At 44.6% G+C, this 13,343-nt stretch overlaps 1 protein-coding gene across 1 annotated transcript in view; it reads left to right on the plus strand.

Moving 5' to 3' along the window:
* The first annotated feature begins 576 nt into the window (after window positions 1-576).
* Window positions 577-13,343, plus strand: part of TMEM200C (transmembrane protein 200C) — a 278,958-nt gene continuing 266,191 nt past the window's right edge. Inside the window, exon 1 of the mRNA XM_085606005.1 lies at window positions 577-1,089. The gene's annotated coding sequence lies outside the window, so the exon portion shown is untranslated. The remainder of the gene's footprint in view (window positions 1,090-13,343) is intronic.

Genomic DNA, 13,343 nt, shown 5'->3' on the forward strand with positions numbered 1-13,343 from the left:
CACTGGCCACCACTGCATAAGTATAGGCAGACGTTTACAGAAGCCACATATAGATGAGGAGGGCAGAAGCTGTACGGGTCTGGGTAAAGACGGAGGCTTTACGTGTGCTGTAAAAGATGTGAAGGGGTAGCGGCTCTAAGAACCGGGTGGTGGGGGAATGCCCCCTTTGGCTACAGCTGTCTCTGGTAGTAAATTCAGCAACTATCGGGGCTCAATGGGCTCCTTAATGGTCCTGGTTCCCGCCCAGCACCTTTGTACCTGCTACAGTAATGATAACCACCCCCTGAACTCGAAGGGGCACGTTACATGGGTTAGACCTGCTTCGCCTGCACCTCTCTCTTCTCCATCGTTGCCTCGTGCCAAGCGACGGGTCAAGGGAAGGATGCCAGGGAGCATGTCGGGCTGGAGAGGGATGTGAAAGAGTTGTGACAAGAAAGCGAGGATTGGACTACGCATGTAGTGACAGAATGAATGACAGGAGGTGTGTCTGGCAAGAGGGGAGAAAGGGTGATGCCCAGGGCGGTGGTGTCCCTACCGGTTGGTGGGGGCGGTGCTGTTACCTAGCAACAGCGCCCGGCGCAGGGCAGACCAAGAAGCGGAGCAGCAGCTGACAGGCAGAGTCCGGTGAGGAGCGCGGCCGCCCCCAGCGGAGCCCCTGCAGCCGGGCACGGAGAGCAGCACAGCTCGTGGAGCACAGCACATAACTCCGGGTCTGGAGACACAGCAAGCGCCGCCGCCGATGAACACTGCCAGCCTGCAGGACGCACGGACACTGGATCACCGCTGAGCCGGGGGCCACCGAAGCGGGAGCCGATGACCGCCTCGCAGGGGCATGGCGCAGCGTGCACGGCGCTCCTCCCCACGGGTGCCTCCTCCTCGCCGGGGACCCTCCTGTGACCGGCAGCCGGAGCTCGCGTGGACAGGGGCTCCGCGCTCCTCCCGGCCGCTGGGCTCACGTCTGCTCGGGGGCAGCGTCGTGGCTGCCATGCCGGCTCTGCTGTGCCGCTGGACGTCCCTGCTGCTCCCGGCCTGGGCGCCGACCCTGCTCCCTCCGGATGTCCTGAACGCCCGCGCCCTGCGCCCACCGCGGTGAGTGAGTTCTGCGCTTGGGGCTGGGACCTGCGTGCGCCCCCGATGCTGACACACTCAATCAGCGGGATCAGTGGCCTGCCGAGTCTATGTGTGGGCGAGGGTCTCGCACTAAATAAGCTGTCACTGTCAAAGGCGATGCGAGCTATAATAGCGCCTAGTAAGAGCCTCGGCACACTCGTTACTGCCGCAAAGCATCACTTGATGTGCGCTGGCAGCACCACCGGCTCTACAGCACCATAATACGTGTGCGTCAGGCAAGTACAGCACCTACATCTCCACAGGCCAGTACTGCACCTTCATGAGTGTGACCTTGGTCGGTACTGCACCTATACTTTACGTGTTTTGCACTAAACCAGCACAGCACCTGCACGATATAAATGTTTGGCAATCCCAGTACTGCATCTTACAAGAGTGTGTGTGTTCCAGCCCTGTGCTGCACCGGCATCATACGTGTGTGCCACAACCCAGAACGTCACCTGCATTGCACATGTTTATGCCACAGCTCAGTACTGCACATGCACCATATATGTGTGTGCTCGTCATCACAGTACTGCACATGTACTTACCACTGTATGGCCCTGACCTGTTTGTACCGGTACAATACATGTGTGCGTCGCAGCCCAGAGCTTCAGCTGTATTTCACAAGTTTATGCCTCAGTCCAGTACTGCGCGCAGCACCAAATGGCTGTTTGTTGGAGGGCCAACATCGGGTAATCTATGTCGCTTCTGTTTTATTACTTGTAATACCAAACGCATTATATACTAGGACATGCATGCTGAAACAACACACCATCACAGCATAACAAATAGAATGCAATTGCAAGTTGTAATGCGTTATTATCATGTCTAGGTACAACAAGGAGCTGCCAGGGAACAGGCTACTCCTGCTAGATGCTGCCCTAAGTTATTTTAAAGAGGTTTATATGGGTTCAGCAGGCCACCGGGGCCACACTGTAGTTAGCTAGTTTATTTTTTCTGTATCACTTACATTTCAATAACATAGAACCAAACATTCAATTCTTAAATTATCTTGTCTTTAAAAGTCACTTATGCTTTTAAACTCATACGTGTAAATAAAGGCATTTTAAAAATAATTATTTCACGTAATCATTTATGTTCGCTCACAAGTGTGCATGGCAGCTTGCCCATTCACCTCCTGACTTTAAAAATGCTCTACTCGCCAGTGTGACTTTCTGCTAGGAGGCGAAACTCCCTTTCTCCCTTCCTCCTTCGGTGGTCCTTTTTTGTGTAGTCAAAAAACACAGTGGTCCCTCGGGAGTCATTACACAGCGTTCAATTTCACATCATCGCCTGAGTATTGACTCTCTGCGGCCGCACTGCGCGGAGCAGAGCGGGAAGCTCCCCGCCTCGGCGATGATTGAGATACGCGCGAGCGCCGCCTTAATCATGTCCCCCGACCAGCAATGATTGACCCGCCAGGCCCGCGGATATTGATTTGCAAACATAGATGACATCCGATTGCCATCTGCCTTCCCTTCTGCGCCGGGAATATTTATTGGCTGCTGGGAATGACGCGCCGGCGAAAATGGCAATATCTAGTGAACCCCTTCAAAAAATGAAAATATTGTTACGTATTCGTCCTTCGCGCCCCCCCCCCCCCCCCCCCCCCCTCCCTTGCCGGGCAAGAAGCCACCTGGCGATATTGCGCCCAAAGGGTTAAGCACTCGAACGCTCTTTTATGTAGTGGAAAACGATAAACGGGGAAACGACACCCTTTCTAAAAGATAACAGGGTGATTTTACTGTTTTCCTCATAGAGGAGGCACTAAAATCCGAAATATATCAGGCAACTACAGACAGATTTACGGTATTGTCGTAAAAACAAGTGCTCGTCAGAGCGTAATAGCGTGTATCACATTTTGTCTTTGAAAAACCATGTTTCTTCATTGTTAGGAGATGCTTGGCAGCTGGAAGCGCCGAGTCTCTTTCGTGCTTCAAGTTGGAGTGGAAACAATTATCAGAATTAATTTTCAGGTAAAATGACAATACCCAATAGGTAATTTCATATTATTACGCAACACGTTTCACCAGAGTGTACTGCCATTTTGTATGTTACCATTCCACTGACTGAGACTGGCTTGGCTTCTTTTGAAGCAAGGACACGCTAAGGCGCCGGTCGCTTGATAGACAAACTGCCAACCATTTTCACGAGACCGTATAACAGAGTTGTGCGATGTAACAGCATGTGCTCGCTGTCAGTTATTCGGACCTGTCATGTATGGTTTCTGAATATGGCCACACACTTTTTTCCCGCACTATGCAGCATGAATTGACCTTTACGTTATAGTTGAACAGATACATCATATTAGTCACTCAATACATGTTCTGCATGCTTCATGCACATATGTTGCCGTTAAAGACAGCCTTCCAATTTATGGAACTTTTCGAATTGAAGCACAGCCCTTTTGTTTCCTATATATACACCTTTTTAGCATTTATTAGATGGAATAGAGTGGACATAGCTGCGTATTTAAAGATGGATTGAAAAACGGCTGCTTACGGTGCATTGCATTTCTTGAATAGCTTTAGTAAATTGTGTGTGTGTGTGCACGTGTGTGGCATGCCATTTAATGCCATTGATGTGTAAAGTATTGACAAAAACAAAGGAAACCTCCTTGACACATATGATGCTCATGCAGTATAAACCGGTAATATGACAAGAACTATATTTTATAGAATTACATTTTTTCTTAAACTGCATTTTGTAGAACAAAACCTCGGTGCAGGAACTTCTTGCGTGGATGCATTTGATGAGTAGTGTGTTTGAGGTTCATTGGAGGGGCAGAAATTGTTAAAATAAACCTTTCATTTTCCATGGCAAATTTAATGAAAGTTCCTAGTTCAGCAGAATCCCATTAGAGCTGAAGAAGCCATCAAGTTACATAATTCCCACTTCTGGAATAACATTCCTTTTGGGGCTTACAAGCAGAACTGGACATGTACTTCTAGTTGTAGTGCCTAGAGCAGAAGCACAAATGTTACTGGGGTGCAGCTACACAAGTAGCAAAGTTGATGCAACATTCTCAGTGGGAGCGGGAGGCAGCAGTGTGTTTGAGGTGGGAATCTCGGATAATGTAGAAGGGAGGGCCTAAGGAGGGTTTTTAAGGAAGATCATGGGGTCCTGAGTGAGGGCCTGCGGGTGACTGCCTTGGAATGCGGAGAAGTCTCAGTTGGGTTCTTTGAGTATGGACAGTCTTGTAGTGGAGCATGTGAAGCTTGATGGGCCTCAGACACGAGAGTCAGTATGGAGATCCTGAGTTGGATGAGTTGTTGGGGGACAGAGCCAGTCGGTGTATAATATTTCACAAAATAGGTCTCCATGACGGGTTGGGGAATCTTGTGCAATGCGTGGCAATGAGGTTGCGTAGAGAAGGTAAGTGTCCCTTGCTTACATCAACCAAATGATAGATTCTGGCTTTTAGCCTAATATTTTATTAATCTAAATCATAGAATTTATTCATTCCTGATAAAAATCCTTTCATATAAACATGCTTATGGGCCAGTTATAAGGATCGATGTGCACCAAAAGATCCCTGGTCAGTAGTGTGAGTATTAGTTTCAATCTCAACTTGTCTGTGAATGGCTAGATTGGCACAGTGAAGAAAACCTACTTTTTTTTCTCCATATCATGCACCAGAAGAAGGTTCTATCTTTTTTCCAGTTAGTCATCAAGCCACAGGGTGAATGCAATTGTGTCCTCAGGGATGGAACTCACGAGTGCAGCCTATTTGGGCCTCGTTAGCCGATCTTGTGCTCAGCTCCAACTCAAAAAGTATGACCACATTTCCACAGCCAAACACCTTTTCATTGTCTACAAGGCACAAATGAACATGTAAACAAAGCCAGATGGGGTGGAAAGAGCCCTGTTCTCAGAGCCACCACTGCCTGGAACGAGCTCCCGCCCCATTTAAGATCTGCTTCAGAACTCTTATCCTTTAGAAAAAACTTAAAGACCAGGCTTTTCTCAGGCTAATCTCTGGGCATCTCCTGGGGGGCGGACTCTCTTTCAGGTAAACAGTATGCAGCGCCAGCACACCCTCGGGTAACAGTGCGCTTTATAAGCTCATATAACATAACATAACATAACATAACATAACATGTTTCAAGTCAGTAGTCATTGCCCAGCGGCTAGTGTTTGATCCAGAATTACTGAGAATTAAAGTCAGCTGATATCATTCTAAGTATCATCTGAAATGAGCATCATAACATCTACCATTTAATCTCTCTCTACATCTAGTGGTTGAGGTTTTAGGCACCAGAAAGCTTCTCTATGGAACTTTCCTCCTCCCTCCTTCCCGGATGGAGAGAGATCATCTTACATTTTGTAACTTCATGAATCAATTATGTTTCAACCAGTGGTGGATTCTTCTATGTGTTCAGTGCATTGGCATGTTTCTGCTTTTGCACATTTGCTTTTCTACATCACTGGCAGCCCTCAACGTGCAGCAATGAGGCTGTAATTGCACAGTGCCTGGTGCGCGTACAGTCAAAAGCTTTTCAAAGAGGTTGGCACCTGTGCGTCTGTCTGGAGCACCGCTACTTAGGTTGTGGCCTATAAGGTAACAGCTTCTTCTCAATGCACAAAACACCAAAGAAGCAACACTGACAGCAGGTCTCCATGGGACAGCAGCAGAACTTACAGGAGTTTCACTTGGAATATCACCTAAGTGAGAATGGTGTCAGAACTCGTGCATTGCTCATTCTTACACCAATACATTCCTCTCATTAACCCCTTCCCCACTCATGACGGAACCACTCCGTCATTAGCCACGGTCGCCGTGTGCTCATGACGGAGTGGTTCCGTCATGCTGCGGCCGTTGGCGGCCGCGCCGCCCATGCGGCGCTAATTCCCCGCCTGTGCGGGCGATTAGCGCCGTGGGCGGAGTCATGACGGAACCACTCTGTCATGAGCACAGCTCAACCGTGGCTCATGACGGAGTGGCTCCGTCATGAGCACCGCGCCACCGCGCTGCCCCCAACCCCCCCCCAGAGCTGCGGCGGAATTCCCGCCGCAGCGAAAGGGTTAAGTGAAGCTCCAAGAGATCTGTCTGTAATCTGCAAGGCACCCATGCCTTATCTGTGCATGTTCTCTGAGTGATACAAGCTTCTACTAGTGTGTCCTTTAGGATTTGTTCTGTGAGAAATGGAAGACTGCGCTTGTTGCCTCTGTGAGAGAGGGAAGCTTGCTTTGCTATTGCCATGCTGCCGCCGTTATGTGACAAAGTGTAGCTTATACTGGTGCTTCTCTATTTGTACGTGTCTTGTGATGAGAAACGCTTGTCTTGATGGTACCTTAGGTATACAGGTCATCTGAAGGAGGGAAGCTTGCACTGTTTCTACCCAAGTTGTAGCTGTTGTGTGAAAAAGGGTGTTTCCACTACTGTTGCCCCATCTTATAAAAAACAAAGGATATTTTAAATGTACTTGCATAACATGCCTAGACCACTCAGAAGTTTTGGTGGGATTCAGGGCAAAAACGAGTTGCAGGGCCTTGACCCAGAAAATGGTTTCAGTCACAGCTTCCCAGATTGACCAAACTGTGTGACCCTGGACAGTTAATTCATTCCCTCAGCCTCCTTTTCTGTTATCATCATATTTGAGAGCACCTTGAAATAATTCAGTTCAGGATGACTCTGTACAACAATCTCTTTTTGTGTGTGATTTTATAGGCCATGCGGTTGCTTTATCTAGAACAATAAAGGCTTGCACAGAAGAAACAAGACAAGTGACTTGAGCCAACAATCACGTTTTCACTGCAGACGGGCGTTGTTGCCTAATTCGGATAAAGGTCTCTCAGTTTAGTGAAATAATCCAATTTCCTTAAGTGTAACAATCTAAAATACTATTTTTTTATATAAAGGTTTACCGCCCAGCTATAAATAAAGTGTCAGTATACAATACTTGCAGTCCGGCTGGAGGTCCAGTCTGAGCTAAGAGCTGTTTTCTTCAGCCTCCGCTGTGTTGCCAATCCAGACAGGATGAAGCACAGACAGGGCCACATAGACTGGTGGTGCCCAGCCATTACTGCCTTACTGCCACTGCCCTATTAGCACTAGTAGCAAGGCAGGAGATGCTTTGGAGTTAAGCATGTGGTTTACAGTTTTAGCCCTATGCAATTCCACTGGCCACACCAGTTATCTACGGGTGTCGCTTGGCAGCATGAGCGTGCCCTGTTTCATAGCACAGGCTATGATTGCAGTGACTTACCATGTGAAACATGCTGATAGCCGCTCCAATAGCAGGTCATGAGGCATCTTCAAGGAGTGGTACCTAAGAAAATGTGCCACAGTGCCCCATCACCCCTTCGGAGGCTGGTGAACAAGCCCTATGAAGCAGGGATTGACTCACAATATTTGATGCCTATATTCCTGGGGAAGACTCCTGACCCCATAGGGGGAATATTCGGGCACCAAAACATGCTGAATTTGAGTCTGCGGTTGGGCCCTCCTGTTTTTAGTTGTGTGATAAGGAGACACCAGTAAAAACATTTTTAGCTCACCTACATACATCTTTAATAAAGGTCTGAGTTTAACAAAGGGAGAACATACCTATTCACATAAGTAATACAAGCTTACCCAAACTAGGGAACCCATAACTAGGAGACTGTACGGCCAGTGAGGACTAGTACTCTCTGATTCTCCCAAGTACTAGCTGTGGAACCCATTGAGGGTGCATATCACTCTAGGATGGTGAGGACTGATCATCCTATGGGAGTACATACATGTATAGCAGCTCCGCAGGAGGTTTCAGTTTTGTACTTCTTATATATTTATATCTGTTTATGGAAAACGTACACGCCCCTTTACCTCCGCTCACTCTCTCTTCTATATGTTAGCTACCTGAGTTGTACCTGTCCTGCATGTGTGAGAGAATCGTGTGATGTTCCTTCTGCAACTGCCACGTGCCTTTTACTTACCCTTTGTGTTAGGGAAGGTTGCGCTGCTGTCATCTTGTACCTTTATTGTGGTGTGACGCTGGGCAAATCTTTCCACAGCACTTAAGAAAAATCCATCCACATTGCCAATGTTTCTTCCAATGCATTATGTGTCTGCGTGAAAGAGTGAACACTAAATATGTGAGCAAAGTTTACTTTTGATTTTAGGCACAAAGCAAGCAGTTTTTTTTAAATAGAACAGGCGATTTTGTAAACGTTTCAAACATTGCTGCCAGTGGCTCTATGTCATGTATAATACATCAAACCAGGTCTGCCATTTTAGGCAACAGCACTTTGCATGTTGGGGTTTTAATCCAATAATTAAACTTTTCAAAGCAATACTATAAGACCCACAATGCAGCATGCTGTTGGCTGAACCCCCACCCAAAAAAATAGTTGATGGTGTCCTATGTTGTAGTGCCAAAGCTTAGAGTTGTAAAATGCAAACTAAAATCTAGTTTCTTGTGAGCAAACAGGGGTTAATCAGCCCAGTAGGTGAGAGGGATGAGAAAGCCTTTAAGATGCTAATAAGACTACCTCGTGGCACATGGGTTAATATTGGCACTCCTTGGCAAACTGACAAAAGACATTGTCTACCTGAACAATGCGAACAGCAGCAGTTAAAAGTTCCTGGAGACATGGAGAAAGCAAAGTTGTTGTCCTGCCACCCCTCTTTCCGAGCACATTGGTGCACTCCCTGTTGAACAATGTTGCACATGCTGCAGGTGCCCCACGAGGGCCGCCAGTCTTCTACAGTACCATGTGACCTTGGCTGATGCTTAAAAACTCTGTATAAAATCCCTTAACTTAACAAATATGCCTTGGCAAAGCCAGAAGTCTTGAGTCAGACCTATTAGCTTTGCCAATGATTTCCCACCTTAAATGGTTACAGTGTGTGCACCCACAACTGACAGACATCTTATAAGAATTGTTCTAAAGCAAAATAAATGTTATTTAATAAATGCCATCCTACATACGTGCACATGCAAGCACCGCAACCATGTAGGAAGGCTTTTTTATTAGCAAAAGAAAATCATCACATTATACTGTATTTTTAAGATGGTTGATGACCATTTCTGAAGTTTAAATCCATAGCAAAGCATTCAAGGGATGTTAGGACAAACTACAGCCTAGTACCAGTCTACAATTGTGAGGCCTTCACAAAAATAATTTGATAAAGTACAGTGGGCAGAGAACAAAAGAGTGGGCAGAGGCAGTGCACGAGGAGCAGAAGAACAAACTCATGCGACACCATAGCAGTGTGCAGCAGCAAGGCCCCTGCTAAAAGTTTAAAAATAAAAGAAAGACTGGGGAAGTCAGAATGGAAAGTGGTGCCCTCCCATGGAGGAGTGAAAACAAAATAAAAATATGTGCTTTTCTGGTAAGAAGCGGAATGATAATTATCCTTCATACACAACACAGTGAGAGTGAAATGCTCCATGAGCAGGACAAACACAAAAATAGGATAGCCATCGAATAAGGAAGAGGAAACTGAAGTAGATAAGAAAGCCATCAAATTATGAGCAAGAGATGGATGCAAAACCCACTCTACAGCTATATTGGATACAATATGTCTCTTTGCCACTGTAAGTGAGACCCAAAAGCTATTATTTTATTGAGATGAAAAGTGAAGTGGAGACCACATACTGTAACAGCTTATTTTGCTTGATATCACACACTGACTTTGACTTAACTGAGGGACATTGCCCACAATTTCGAACACTTGAGATATCTGCTCTGTATGAAAGAAATTCTTAGGAATTTTGGCTAAGATTATTTGAGTCAGAAATATTTCACCCAGTTCTGACAAACCCTAGTTGAAGGTATTGCTGAAGGAATTTATATTGGTTGAATCTGTTTCTCGTTATTTCAGAAAGTTTGTGCATTATTTCCCAAGAAATGTCTGTGATTTAAATAGTTATGGAAGGGAAAAAGAACTAAAGAGGATGCATACAACCTACAAATGTATTCATTTTTGAATGTATGTGTTTTTTGGAGTAAGTGAGTGAGTGAGTGAGTGAGGGAGTGTGTTTGTGTATATAGCAACAGTAGTGAACGGCAACTACTGTTGGGCTGACTACAGTTTAGTCGTAATTCTATGTGGAGATCAGGAGAATCCTAGTGGTCAAAATTACTGTTGTTGGCTGGTATCGCCACATGGACTTCCATTATTATGAGTTTGACCCTTAGAAATTGGGAATAAGTGTACAGGCAGGGTATTTCAGTATGCTTTTGGGTTCTGAGGGATTTAACACACTCATTTACCACCTGCTCAAAGCAGTGCTACCCTGGAGGGAGTGGAGGTAGGGTGGGAAACAGAAGAATAGTTTTGGCAGCGTGGAGCATTGCATGGTCCCCTTTTGCCAAAAAAATAACTTTGCCAGAGACTGGGAGAGAAGGCCTGACTGTTGTGGGAGTGAACTCCTTGTACGTTTCTACAGGCTGGATTTATCAGCTGGTAAAGGTCTGGTGTTCCCGCAGCAGGAAAAACTGGGTGCAGAACTGAAGGCCAGTCGTGGACAGGTGGATTAGAATTCTATATAGGAATTCCACTCTGCCTGAACTGTAGTCAAAACCTTAATGTAGTCTTTGGTTATCTTCTTGTTTTTAAATTACCTGTATGTCGTTTGTTCCTCCCAGTATCTTCTTGATATCACCATATGGAAAAATACATATTCATTCATAATTCACCATGAACATTTTCAATTTATGTTGGTTTATTAACATTTTACAGTGTTGCTAAAGTGCTTAGTCGTTGACTGAATAGGGCAAATGAGGTTCTCTCTGTGCAACCGTAGGAACTATAAGGCGGCCACAACCTGTGGTAAAGGGCATAGGCAATATCAGACGCATCCATAAGAGCTTAGGGTGTCGCTGATCTCAACTGCAGGAATCCTATCCAGTGATTTTTCCAATGAATGTGGACGAAGAAAGGACATTACTGAAACTGGAAAACATAGTGTTGACTTTCCTTAATCTACCAAGTCCCACCAGGAAAGAAAACCCAGAGAGGCATATGGCAGATGTGCGGAAACATGTGGCAAACCTTGTGGTAGAGAATATGTTCTGAGACTTGCAGATTGTCCCTGGTCACACTGAGGGTGAAACACTGACTGGGCTGGTGTTTATATATTTTGGAATTAAACAAAAATTGGGCAAGATGAAAAGATTTCTCTAGAGATCTAACATAAGTAGCTGGGAGGAGGTCCCAGTATGATTACTGTTTGCTGTGGAGATAAACAGTGACCTGCAGGTCGTGAGTTCAAAACCAAATTTGGCCTGCTCAGCCTTTTATCATACGGATGTTGGTTACTGAGTAACATTAAATTGGACATCAGTAATGCATGTTAGTACATCACTTAGAAACTGCAGAAGTTTCATAAGTATTATATAAAATGGTATTATAATAACACATGTATGTTCTCTTTATGAAGCACAATGACTAAAACAATTAATATAAGGAATATTTTCTGTCAGAAGGCGACTTTTTATTCATTAAAAGAAATATACAAAGCATCAATTTTTCAAAAAAGGCTCTATATTTTTTTGTTCCAAATACTTTCAAATTTTTAATAAAAGTGGTATCACGTTATTCGGCAAAGGTTATAGAATAAGAAAGTGTGCTAGAGCATATACAGAACATACATGACTCCCCTGAACAGAGTTCTCAAGATTGTTATGCTAACTGTTAATTTCCTTAAAGCAGTTCAAAGATATCTAAGAGCAAAATCACCTCATACAAGTGTAGAATGGCGACTGGGCAGTATAGGACCATAGAGGGCAAGTTTAAAGTTTGTGAAGCTGTACTAAACTTGTTTTATTGAAGCAGTTTTATAGAGCTGGTGCAGAAGATGAAGTATGAGTAGAAAAGGAAGCATGATGCTTCTTCTGTGTATTATGTATGTATGTCTGTTTTATAGCCAAAAAAAGGCAGCAGAGCACTGTACATGGTCAAAAGCAAGCATACAGGTAAAAAGTTAGCTAGCTGGTCAGTGGATTATTACATATTCCAAAAATGTGACGATCCATGTAATAGTGTGGGGAAAAAAACAATCAACTATTTGGGGTCATTCACATTGTACTGTTTGTATTGTAGTTGCTTTTGTATAGCGCTTGCTACCCCTTATGAGGCATCAAAGTGTTTTTTGGGCGAGTAGCACACTACTCCGGAACCCATAAAGGATTAGTATTGAATTAATATAGTGCAAAAATGAAAGTAATTTGAGTGGCGGATATGTTAGTTATTTATTTGGATTGAGAAGGATATTGGAGGGATAGAAGAGGGAAAATGGTTTGCATTTATATTGATTGTATAATCTATGTCCAGGGAGTATCCTTTTCAGGATTCACAGGCCCTCACTGACAGAGGTGGCATGATTAATCTTCGGGGTGGGCTCCCCGTTAGGTGGGCGGTGCAATATCCAAAGTGCCCCTTGACTGCCCTTTTGATGAGGTTCTTTAATGGATATCTTTTCTTAATGTTTTCAGGTCCAAATAGGCCTTCAACACATGCTCTGGTTCCACAGGAGCAGGATGAAAAGAGGTAGATATGGGAGAGGGTTTTTACAGTGATAATAAAGTTACTTATGGATAACAAAAGCGATTATTTTATTATTGATCATTATTCATGGTAAGGTTAAAAATGAAAGGTGGACTCTTAAGACTGAAGTGGGGAATCCGTGGTCTGAAAACATGTTTCATGCCTTTGTTGTCACCATTTCTGAAGGATGTGGGTCGGAAAACAAGAGGCACACCAATCTAATAACGAAAATGACTTAAAGAGTGCCAAGTCTCGCCTACCACGGGGACCCTGACAAACATGTCTTAGGGCTTTGAATATAATTTTTTTTTTAAATGTGTCTTTTTGACTAGAAAAACAGCTTCACTCATAGAAGTAGCTGTATTATTTACACTGGGGGACTTACAACAATTTCTCCTGATTTGTGTCCTTTCATAGTAGATTAGGGTTTCACCTTAATGTCCCAAAGAATTGCAGTTGACCCAGTTTGGCAAGGGGCCCACTGGATATTGCACTGCCCACCCAACATGAAGCATGACCTGATGATGACGCATGCCATCTCGTTGGGTGAGGGTCTGTGCATCCAAAAAAAGTATATTCCTTTGGGCCTTGATTTTACAACCCACTTGAATAATTTAGCACTGTTGACTGATTTTTTAACCAGTATAACAAGGAACATCACATCTTGTTCCCTCATTGGCTGGTGGTATTGCATCATCAAGTAATGTTCTTTAAATAGGTGTTTCTTCATCTCTGTGTCCTAAATTGGAGCACCGTT

The sequence above is a fragment of the Triturus cristatus genome, chromosome 5_1, assembly GCF_964204655.1.
Source record: "Triturus cristatus chromosome 5_1, aTriCri1.1, whole genome shotgun sequence".
Taxonomy (NCBI): Eukaryota; Metazoa; Chordata; class Amphibia; order Caudata; family Salamandridae; genus Triturus; species Triturus cristatus.